The 12,456-nt window shown below is 43.6% G+C and overlaps 1 non-coding gene across 1 annotated transcript; it reads left to right on the forward strand.

Annotated features, from left to right (window-relative positions):
• Positions 1-10,510: 10,510 nt before the first annotated feature.
• Positions 10,511-10,584, forward strand: Trnas-uga (transfer RNA serine (anticodon UGA)). Its single transcript has one exon. It is a non-coding gene; the product is annotated as a tRNA-Ser (tRNA).
• Positions 10,585-12,456: the final 1,872 nt, after the last annotated feature.

Below are 12,456 nucleotides of genomic sequence, written 5' to 3' on the forward strand. Positions count from 1 at the left end.
TCACGTTCTGCAGTTCAAGAATAAAATACGGTTCAGGAAATTTCGTTCCATTATTGACTATTCTTACAACACATCATCATAAAATATTTTGAGTGTTAACAGAACTTCGGTGCTAACGATGAAATGTATTTACGAACGCACTGTTCCACATCTGTAACAACTTAATAGATTTATTAATTGCACAGTATCATCCGAATAAATATTTATGTTGATTACTCCATAATTAGTAGTATATATTGCTTGTTTGGTGCTGTGATTATCATATTTATTACGACGCTAAGTTATTATGCGGTTTGGTCATACAGCGTATAACATCATAAGCCAATCTACGTCAGATTCCAGCTGTCGTGAATGTGTTCTTCATTTCTAGTTTGCCATTATCGGTATGTGCAAGTAAAAGTGAAATACATTCCACGATAAAAAAGAGAGATGAAGTACCATAAGGAAATTATCTGAATGTAATGCAGATGTACAGGTAAACAAATGAGTAGAGCATAGGAGAAATTGGATGATTTATTCTGGAGAAGGAGATTCACAAACTGAACGACTCCATACTGCGGTGATCCACTCCTGGCCCTCATGCCAACAGTTATTCGGCTTGGCATTGATTGATAGAATTGTTGTATGTCCTCCTGAGGAATGTCGTGCCGAAGTTTCTGCAGTTGGCGTGATAGATCTTCAGAATCTCTAGTTGGTATGAGGGCCTGTCCATAATGCAGATGTTCTCAGTTCGTGAGACATCCGGTGATGTTGCTAGCCAAGGCAGGTTTTGGCAGTTACAAAGACAAGGAGTAAAAACTCTCGCCGTTTGCAGCCGGGCGGGCGTTCTCTTGCTGAAACGTAAGCCCAGGACGGCTGGCCATGAAGGTTAACAAAACGGTGTGTAAAATACTGTCGAGGTATCGGTGTGCTGTAAGGGTGCAGCGGATAACATCGAAGGGACCCTGCTGCGAAAAGAATTCGCTTCCCAGACCATCATTCCTTGTATATGATATGTGAATATATGAAAATAGGGCTTACCGGCCAATGATCTTCTTGAGTGTGGACGCACTCACATTGCTCGAACTCTTACGGGACTCGCTAGATTGACTGCCGCGAGTAATGAGTGTAGTGGGCAGGAGCACTACAAATGTGTGTTGGCAGTAAGTTGGAAGTTTGGGTCTCACGGGGAGCGTGCCAGAGATAAGTCCCTGCAGTCGGATAGTGCGTCTGCCATGTGAGTAGGAGATCCTGAGTTCGAGTCCCGGTCGGGGCACTTATTTTCAAGAGTCCCCGTTGATATTTATCAACGCCTGTAAGCAGGTAAAGGTCTGGAGTTCACTGTAATTTCATCATTCCTTGTTGTCGAGTCGTCTGGCGGGCAACAGTCAGGTTCGTATCCCAGCGCTGTATGTGGCGTCTCCGGATGTGTCTTTTCTCGTCATCTGGCCTGAGGTCAAAGTGGGACTCTTCACTGAAGATAATTCCACTCCACTCAACGAAACTCCAGTTCGAAGGTGTGCCGGAAGACGCCCCAGACAGCAGTGGGATGCCAGCCTGGCAGTTGTCAGCCATAAGGCCCGACAACCAGAAGTGATAGGCTGGCGTACCATTTCTTTTCATAGCTGGACCTCTCTGGTGGTCACCGCGCTTCCCTTGCAGCACAGCGGTAGATCGACGATAGTCTACTCCACATTTTGTTGCCTTCGCACGAAGCCATTCTTCGCTTACATTTCAGCAAGATAATTCCCGACCGCACACGACATTTCTGCCGCTTGACTTCGTGCTTTCCAAACTCTACCGATGCCAGAAAGGTCACCGTATCTTTGCCCAGTTGAAGAGGTTTGGAGCATTACGGGCAGGGTCTTCCAAGCAGCGTGGAATTTTGACGATATAACGCGCCATTTGGACAAAATTGGGAATGGTAACCCTCAGACGGACATCGAACAACACTATCAATCAATGCCAAGCAGGAAAACAGCTTGCAGAATGGCCAGAGGTGAACCAACGCGTTACTGAGTTGCTTAGTTTCTGAAGCTCTTTCTCCTGACTTAATCATCCAAGTTTTGTTAAATTGTAACTGTCTGTACATGTACATTACATATATCGATTTCCGCCCCAGTCAGTAGACTCCGTGTTTTTCTGTTTATTTTTTCCCTTATAGTATATACTCAAGAGGACGTCGTTATCAGGAGAAGGAAAACTGGCGTTCTTCGGATCGGAGCGTGGAATGTCAGATCCCTTAATCGGGCAGGTAGGTTAGACAGTTTAAAATGGGAAATGGATAGGTTAAAGTTAGGTATAGTCGGATTTAGTGAAGTTCGGTGGCAGGAGGAGCAAGACTTTTGGTCAGGTGGAACAGGGTTATAAATACAAAATCAAATAGAGGTAATGCGGGAGTAGGTTTCATAATGAATAAAAAACTAGGAGTGCGGGTAAGCTACTACAAACAGCATAGTGAACGCATTAGTGTGAATAAGATAGACACGAAGCCCACGCTTACTACAGTAGGACAAGTTTATATGCCAACTACCTCTGTAGATGACGGAGAAATTGATGAAATGTATGATGAGATATAAGAAGAGAAGGGAGACGAAAATTTACTGGATTTGATAGTAGGAAAAGGGAGAGAACGAAACATAGTAGGTGAATGTGGATTGGGGATAAGAAATGTAAGAGGAAGTCGCCTGGTAGAATTTTGCACAGACCATAACTTAATCATAACTAACACTTGCTTCAAGTATCATGAAAGAATGTTGTATACATGGAAGAATCCTGGAGATACTACAAGGTTTCAGATAAATTACATAATAGTAAGACAGAGAGTTAGGAACCAGGTTTTAAAATGTAAGACATTTCCAAGGACAGATGTGCACTCTGTCTACAATCTATTGGTTATGAACTGTAGATTAAAACTGAAGAAACTGCAAAAAGGTGGGAATTTAAGGAGATGGGACTTGGGTAAACTGACTAAACCAGAGGGTGTACAGAGCTTCAGGGCGAGCGTAAGAGAACAATTGACAAGAATGGGGGAAAGAAATACGGTAGAAGTAGAATGGGTACCTTTGAGGGATGAAGTAGTGAACGCAGCAGAGTATCAAGAAGGTAAAAAGACGAGGGCTAGTAGAAATCCATGGGTAACAGAAGAGGTATTGAATTTAATGGATGAAAGGAGAAAATATAAAAATGCAGTAAATGAAGCAGGCAAGAAGGAATACAAAAGTCTCAAAAATGAGATCGACAGAAAGTGCAAAATGGCTAAGCATGGATGGCTAGAGGACAAATATAAGTATGTAGAGGCGTATATCACTAGGAGTAAGATAGATACTGCATACAGGAAAATTAAAGACACCTTCGGAGATAAAGAGAACGACTTGCATGAATATCAAGAGCCCAGATGGATACCCAGTTCTAAGCAAAGAAGGAAAAGCAGAAAGATGGAAGAAGTATGTAGAGGGTCTATACAAGGGCGATGTTCTTGAGGAGAATATTATAGAAATGGAAGAGAATGTAGATGAAGATGAAATAGGAGATATGATATTGCGTGAAGAGTTTGACAGAGCACTGAAAGACCTAAGTCGAAACAAGACCATGGGAATATACAGCATTCCATTAGAACTACTGACAGCCTTGGGAGAGCCAGTCTTGACAAAACTCTACTATCTGGTGAGCAAGATGTATGAGAAAGCGAAATACCGTCAGCCATCAAGAAGAATATAATAATTCCAATCCCCAAGAAAGCAGGTGTTGACAGATGTGAAAATTACCGGACTTTGAGTTTAATAAGTCACGGCTGCAAAATACTAACGCGAATTCTTAACAGACGAATGGAAAAACCGGTAGAAGCCGACCTCGGGGACGATCAGTTTGGATTCCGTAGAAATATTGGAACACGTGTGGCTATACTGACCCTACGACTTATCTTATAAGATAGATTAAGGAAAGGCAGACCTACGTTTCTAGCACTTGTAGACTTAGGGAAAGCTTTTGACAACGTTGACTGGAATACTCTCTTTCAAACTCTGAATGTGGCAGGGGTAAAGTGGAGTGAAAGGCTATTTACAATTAGTACAGAAACCATATGGCAGTTATAAGTGTTGAGGGAGATGAAAGGGAAGCAGTCGTTGGGAAGGGAGTGAGACAGGGTTATTATTCAATCTGTATATTGAGAAAGGAGTAAAGGGAACGAAAGAAAAATTCAGTGTAGGAATTAAAATCCATGGACAAGAAATAAAAAATTTGAGGTTCACCGATGACATTGTAATTCTGTCAGAGACAGCAAAGGACTTGGAAGAGCAAATGAACGGAATGGACAGTGTCTTGAAAGGAGGATATAAGATGAACATCAACAAAAGCAAAACGAGGATAATGGAATGTAGTCGAATTAAGTGGGGTGATGCTGAGGGAATTAGATTAGGAAATGAGACACTTAAAGTAGTAAAGGAGTTTTGCTGTTTGGGGAGGAAAATAACTGATGATGGTCGTAGTAGAGAAAATATAAAATGTATACTGGGAATGACAAGGAAAGCGTTTCTGAACAAGAGAAATTTGTTAATATCGAGTATAGATTTAAGTGTCAGGAAGTCGTTTCTGAAAGTTTTTGTATGGAGTGTAGCCATGTAGGAAAGAGATACATGGACGATTAATATTTTGGACAAGAAGAGAATAGGAGCTTTTTGAAATATGGTGCTACAGAACAATGCTGCCGATTAGATGGGTAGATTACATAACTAATGAGGAGGTACTGAATAGAATTGGGGGGAAGAGGAGTTTGTGGCACAACTTAACTAGAAGAAGGGGTCGGTTGGCAGGATATGTTGTGAAGCATCAATGGATCACCAATTTATTATTGGGGGGCAGTGTGGAGGGTAAAAATTGTAGAGGGGACCAAGAGATGAATACACTAAGCATATTCAGAAGGATGTAGGTTGTAGTAGGAATTGGGGGATGAAGAAGCTTGCACAGGATAGAGTAGCATTGAGAGCTGCATGAAACCAGTCTCAGGACAGAAGACCTCAACAACAACAACAACAACAATAAAGTATATTATTATCGCGTGTAGTTGAAATGAAGTTATAGCATCACGTTGGGTAGTACAATCCTTTCACGGTCATAATTTTAACAAAGCAGGAGATTAAAGAGTATAATCTTATGGCCGCTTTATAATAACTCGAACAGAGATTTTTAATATGTTAGAAGAAGTGAAGGAGAATATGGAATTCACTACTGTACTAATATCACGTATAACACGACGTGTCTACCTTAGATGCATATGAATTAATCAGCATAATATCAATATGTGAGCTCGGAAAATTGAAGGTTCGGTTTCTAATATTAATTGTACGAGGAGGTCAATGATCGTTAAATAATTCGAAAGATACATTGTCTTACGTGTGCATAAGTAAAAAATAATGTGTTTGTGTAGCCGTTAAGAGTGGTAAATGGAAGTAGAAGCTTTCACATTCATAGCACTGATGACACATTCTCTATCACGCATAAAAATCTCCAATGCCTGAACATCGAAAACCGGAGAGCTTCCAACCTCTGCCTTGCTAACCGATCGAGTGCTGTTGTAAAAGCGACACACGGCATTAACATCACTTCGTGAATTTGAATTCTAGGGACTTCATGTTTAAAGATTGTAAGTAGTTGGTCTGTAGTAACACAGGCATACCGGACAGCTACAGTGCCGCGACTGCTGAGTCGTTGATGTCGCCGACAGTGCTAACCGGAACGTAGTAACTAAGCCGTAGGGTACAACAAACGTTGTTTACTGGCGTCGTTTTGTCACTTACTTTGGTCTAAGACTAAACTGAACCGAGCGGTCTAAGGCGCTGCAGTCATGGACTGTGCGGCTGGACCCGGCGGAAGTTCGAGTCCTCCCTCGGGCATGGGTGTGTGTGTGTGTGTGTGTGTTTGTCCTTAGGATAATTTAGGTTAAATAGTGTGTAAGCTTAGGAACTGATGACCTTAGCAGTTAAGTCCCATACGATTTCACACACATTTAAAAATCTGAACGGAAGTAACTCTGGGTTGGTTTCCCGTCGTCACCACAAAATTTATAGTGTCCCTAATTTTCAACATCTTCACTTCGAGTAGCTACACTCCCTCGCATAGTAAACAAATTATATTTGTTTCAGGCCATGTCTCAAAGAAGAACATTAGCGGGTCGCACTACAAGACGAAGATCTAGAGTGACACAGTTTTTGTGTAGAGGAAGTAATAGGAACAATGCAGACGTTGGTAACCATAATTCTGTTGTCGTTCTCAAAAAAACATCTAAATGTATTATGAACATAATTCCAAATCATTTTAAGAAGTGTAATTGCGGTTTGATGAATTATAATGCAGACTTTGTAACGCAAATCATTTCGCGTTTGAGGTGACTTTACGCGATAAACAATGTGTGAATGCTTTTGTGTCGTCTTTCCACAGGTGAATAATCTGTGCAGCTGCACTCTGAGTATCCGACAACAGGGTTGTGTTACCGGAATTTGAACCGTGCGCGATGTACAGAGGCTGTGACCTTGATGGAAAGCGCTCGCCACACGCCGGCTTCCGCGTCTCATCGTGAAGGGCTGACACTGCGGTTGCGTTCACGCCCGCCTGGCTCCAGCACGCGGATGGGCTGTTATATAGGGCGCGAGCCCACGTGCCGGGGAATGGACGCGTCCTGAGGACGGCTGCTAATTACAGTCGGGAACTGTTCCGCTGCCGCGGCTCGCCACGCGACGAGCGACGTCGCAGTTACGACTAATGAAGGCCCGTCACCGACTGCCCTCCCGCATAACAAGCCCTGCGCCGCCGGACGCGCGTTTACGGATTTACCAGCCGTCCCCTACCCAGAGACACACGCCCACGGCCGCCTGTCTCAGCCGTCAATCCCGCCGCAGCTGCCAGCTGTCCGATAGCTTCCACCGGATTCCCTCCGACGCAACAGGACGCACTGCCGCCACATCTCCTGTCTAGAGTCACGCCAGTGGAAAGAGAAGACTGGGGGTTTTAATGTAATCCTCTTCGTCTTCTCCTTTCCTTCCTTCTTTCTTCTTCTTCTAAGCCTTATTTCCGGTGTGTGTCATACACCACTGGCCATTAAAATTGCTACACCACGAAGATGACGTGCTACAGACGCGACATTTAACCTACAGCAAAAAGGTGATGTGACATGCAAATGCCGGCCGAAGTGGCCGTGCGGTTAAAGGCGCTGCAGTCTGGAACCGCAAGACCGCTACGGTCGCAGGTTCGAATCCTGCCTCAGGCATGGATGTGTGTGATGTCCTTAGGTTAGTTAGGTTTAACTAGTTCTAAGTTCTAGGGGACTAATGACCTCAGCAGTTGAGTCCCATAGTGCTCAGAGACATTTGAACCATTTTTTGACATGCAAATGATCAGCTTTCCAGCGGATTCACACAAGGTTTGGCGCTGGTGGCGACACCTACAACGTGATGACATGAGGAAAGTTTCCAACCGATTTCTCATACACAAACAGCAGATGACCGGCGTTGCCTGCTGAAACGTTGTTGTGGTGGCTCGTGAGTTGAGTTGAGTTGTTTTCGGGGGAAGAGACCAAACAGCGAGGTCATCGGTCTCATCGGATTAGGGAAGGATGGGGAAGGAAGTCGGCAGTGCCCTTTGAAAGGAACCAACCCAGCATTTGCCTGGAGCGACTTCGGGAAATCACGGAAAACCTAAATCAGAATGGCCGGACGCGGGATTTAACCGTCGTCCTCCAGAATGCGAGTCCAGTGTGCTGCCCCTGCGCCACCTCGCTCGGTGGTGGCTCGTGTAAGGAGGAGAAATGCGTACCATCACGTTTCCGACTTTGATAAAGGTCGGATTGTAGCCTATCGCCACTGCGGTTTATCATATCGCGACATTGATGCTTGCGTTGGTCGACATCCAATGACTGTTAGCAGAATATGGACTCGATGGGTTCAGGAAGGTAAAACGGAACGCCGTGCTGGATCCCAACGGCCTCGTATCACTAGCAGTCGAGATGACAAGCATCTTATCCGCATGGCTGTAACAGATCGTGCAGCCACGTCTCGATCCCTGCGTCAACAGATGGGGACTTTTGCAAGACAAAAACCATCTGCACGAACAGTTCGACGACGCTTGCAGCAGCATAGACTATCAGCTCGGAGACCGTGGCTGCGGTTACCCTTGACGCTGCATCACAGGCACCAGCGCCTGCGATGTTGTACTCAACGACGAACCTGGCTGCACGAATGGCAAAACGTCATTCTTTCGGATGAGGCCATGTTCTGTGTACAGCATCATGATGGTCACATCCGTGTTTGGCGACATTGCGGTGAACGCACATTGGAAGCGTGTATTCGTCATCGCCATACTGGCGTATCACCCGGCGTGATGGTATGAGGTACCATTTGTTACACGTATCGGTCATCTCTTGTTCGCATTGACGACACTTTGAACAGTGGACGTTACATTTCAGATCTGTTACGACCCGTGAATCTACCCTTCATTCGATCCCTGCGAAACCCTATATTTCAGCAGGGTAATGCAAGACCGCATGTTGCAGGTCCTGTACGGGCCTTTCTGGATAGGCCGGCCGTTGTGGCCGAGCGGTTCTAGGCGCTTCAGTCTGGAACCGCGCGATCGCTACGGTCGCAGGTTCGAATCATGCCTCCGGCATGGATGTGTGTGATGTCCGTAGGTTATTTAGGTTTAAGTAGTTTTACGTTATAGGGGACTGATGACCTTAGATGTTAAGTCCCATAGTGCCCAGAGCCATTGGAACCTTTCTGGATACAGAAAATGTTTCACTGCTGCACATTCTCCAGATCTCTCACCAATTGAAAACGTCTGGTCAATGGTGGCCGAGCAACTGGCTCGTCACAATACGCCAGTCACTACTCTTGGTGAATTGCGGTATCGTGTTGAAGCTGCATGGGCAGCTGTACCTGTACACTCCATCCAAGCTCTGTTTGGTTCAACGCCCAGGCGTATCATGGCCGTTATTACGGCCAGAGTTGATTGTTCTGAGTACTGATTTCTCAGGATCTATGCACCCAAAATGCGTGAAAATGTAATCACGTGTCAATTCTAGTGTAATACATTTGTCCAATGAATACCTGTTTATCATCTGCATTTCTTCTTGGTGTAGCAATTTTAATGGCCAGTAGTGTATTTCCTGCCCTCTTAGTTGTGGCAGTACCTAGCGCTTTTCTGCCGAGTGGCTACTCTTCCAAACAGCATCCCATACGAGTAGACTAGTTGCACCTTTACCTGTGGTTACTCATACTTTAGTTACTTGAGCTATGCACGTCTCTGTTTCAAAATAATTATTTCATGTTGTCATAAGGTCTAGACGAGCACGTCTGTTTTGAAGCCCAGCAGCTAACTTGTACCTGTGGTTCTGCAGTCAAATAGTCCGTGCGTTGTCTACAACTGCAAACTAATAAAATACGCAGAAGTATAAAACAAAAGTGTAACGAATAATTTAATAACAGTAGTTCTATTCTATTGTTTGTAATTGCTTTAGTTGACTGAGAATTTTCTTTTATAATGTTTACTCGAGAAGGGACATCTCTAACGCCAAGTGGTTCAGTTAAAATTTAGGCAGGATATACCGTTATCAAATGCAGTTACGTTACGTTGAGAGTGTTACGAGTGGTAGGAAAATCCCAAATTCATCAAAGATATACGAAAATTAAGTCAATTTCGTAACTGCAGCACACGAAATATTCACTAGCTCAAAATAGTTCAGAGTTCAACATGATGATTTACAAATTAACACATGCGAGATGACGAGTAGAAAATGATGCTCAGTCTATCTCAGTTCCGCTATCCAAGCGGAAAAAGTTAATAGTGAGACTCTGGAGCACATTCAGGCGTTTGTAATAATAAAGTACTTTCAGAAGATAAAGTGTGGTAGCGGCCTTTCGCCACACAGATCAATCACCTAACTACCTTTCTTCTTTTGAGTCATCAGTCCTGTGACTGGTTGGATCCGGCCAGCCATGATTTCCTCTTCTGCGCCAACCTCTTCATTTCAGAGTAGCGCTTGAAACCTACAGAATTATTTTCTGGATGTATTCCAACGTGTGTCTTCCTCTACAGTTTTTGCTTTCTACAGCTCCCTCTAGTACCATGGAAGTCATTCCGTGATGTCTTAACAGATACCATCGGTGACCATGCAGCTCGCTAGAATGAAATTACAATGAAATGAACACCCTTAGCTGCTTACAGGCGTTGACATACGTCAACGTGGACAGATGGAAATGTGTGCCCCGACCGGGATTCGAACCCGGGATGTCCGAAAGAACAGATACCATCTTAGTATATATATATATATATAGTTAAGGCTCACCGGCCACTTGACCATCTTCTTCTTCTATGCGAATGCACAAACAGTGCCCGATCTATTACGGGAATCGGCAACGCGCCGCGAGTAATGAGTATAATGGGCGGGGGCACTACGAATGTAGTGCGGGACAATACGTTAAGAATGTGAGCTTCGTGGGAGGCGTGCCAGAGATAAATCCCTGATGTCGTGCTATCCTCTGTGTCCTCGGTGGCTCAGATGGATAGAGCGTCTGCCATGAAAGCAGGAGATCCCGTGTTCGAATCCCGGTCGGGGAACACATTTTCATCTGTCCCCGTTGACGTATGTCAACGCCTGTAAGCAACTAAGGGTGTTCATTTCATTGCAATCTTAACAGATGTCCATCATCCTGTCCTCCTTATCAGTGTCTTCCACATATTCCTTTCCTCTCCGATTCTGCACAGAACCTCCCCATTCCTCACCTTATGAGCCTACTTAATTTTCGACATTAGTCTGTAGCATCATATCTCAAATACTTCGATTTTCTTCTCTTTTCTTACAGTCGATGTTTCACTAAAATCCAATGCTGTGCTCCAAACGTACGTTCTCAGAAATTTCTTCCTCAAATTAAGGCCTATGTTTCATACCAATAGACTTTCCTAGCCAGGAATTGTCCTTTTTGCCAGTGCTAGTCTGCTCTTGATGTACCCCTTATTCTGTCTGTCAGTGGTTCTTTTGCTACTTACATCGTAGAATTCCTTAACTTTATCTACTTCATGACCATTAATCTTGATGTTAAGTTTCTCACTGTTCTCGTACCTGCTACTTCTTATTACTTTCGTTTTTGTTCGATTTACTCTCAATCCATATTCTGTACTCCTCAGACTGTTCATTCCATTCAGGAGATAATGTAATTCTCCTTTACTTTGACTGTGGATAGCAATGTCATCAGCAAGTCGTATCATTGATATTCTTCCACCTTGAATTTTAATTCCACTCCTGATCCTTTCCTTTATTTCCATTATTGCTTCTTCGATGTACAGACTGAACAGTAGGGCGAATGATTGCATCCCTGTGTCACACCATTTTTAATCCAAGCACTTTTTTCTTGGTCGTCCTCAATTATTATTAACTCTTGGCTCTTGTACATATTGTATATTACTCGTTCCTCCCTATACCTTACCTCTATTTTTCTGATAATTTCGAACATCTTGCTCCATTTTTGCATTGTTGAACGTTTTATCCAGATCGACAAATCCAATGAATGTGTCCTGATATTTATTTAGTTTGCTTGCATTACAAACTGATCGGTCAGAATTGTCTCTCTGGTGCCTCTATATTTCCTAAAGGCAAACTCGTCGTCATCTAATATATCCTCAGTTTTCTTTTCCCTTTTTGTGTTTATTATTCTTAGAATGAGATTTTCACTCTGCAGCGGAGTGTGCGGTGATATGAAACTTCCTGGCAGATTAAAACTGTGTGCCCGACCGAGACTCGAACTCGGGACCTTTGCCTTTCGCGGTCAAGTGCACTTGCCCGCGAAAGGCAAAGGTCCAGAGTTCGAGTCTCGGTCGGGCACACAGTTTTAATCTGCCAGGAAGTTTTTTATTATTCTTGTCAGTTATGTGAATGTATGAGCTGTTCAGCTGGTTGTGCTATAATTCTCGCACCTGTCGGCTCTTGCTGTCTTCAGAACAGTCTGGATGATATTTGTCTGAAAGTCAGACGGTATGTAGCCAAACTCATACATTCTACACACCACCGTGATTAGTTGTTTTGTTTCCACCTCCCCCAAAGATTTTAGAAATTCTGCTGGAATGTTAACTTTCCCTTCTGCCTTATTTGATCTTAAATCATCCAAAGCGCTCTTAAACTCTGGTTTTAATATTGGATCCCCTATATCTTCTAAAGCGACTCCTATTACATCTTTTATCATATCGGAGAAATCCCCCCCCTCATAGAGGTCTTCATTGGCTTCAATGTACTCTTTCCACCAATCCGCTCTCTTCTGCATTTATCAGTGGAATTCTCGTTGCACTCTTAATGTTACTACCCTTGCTTTTAATTTCACCAAAGTTTGTTTTGAGTTTCCTATAAGATGAGTCAGTCTTTCTGATCGTAATTTATTTTCAATTTATTCACTTTTTTCATGCAGCCATTTAGTCTTAGCTCCCTGCATTTGCTATTTA

The sequence above is a fragment of the Schistocerca serialis genome, chromosome 7 (assembly GCF_023864345.2).
Source record: "Schistocerca serialis cubense isolate TAMUIC-IGC-003099 chromosome 7, iqSchSeri2.2, whole genome shotgun sequence".
Taxonomy (NCBI): domain Eukaryota; kingdom Metazoa; phylum Arthropoda; class Insecta; order Orthoptera; family Acrididae; genus Schistocerca; species Schistocerca serialis.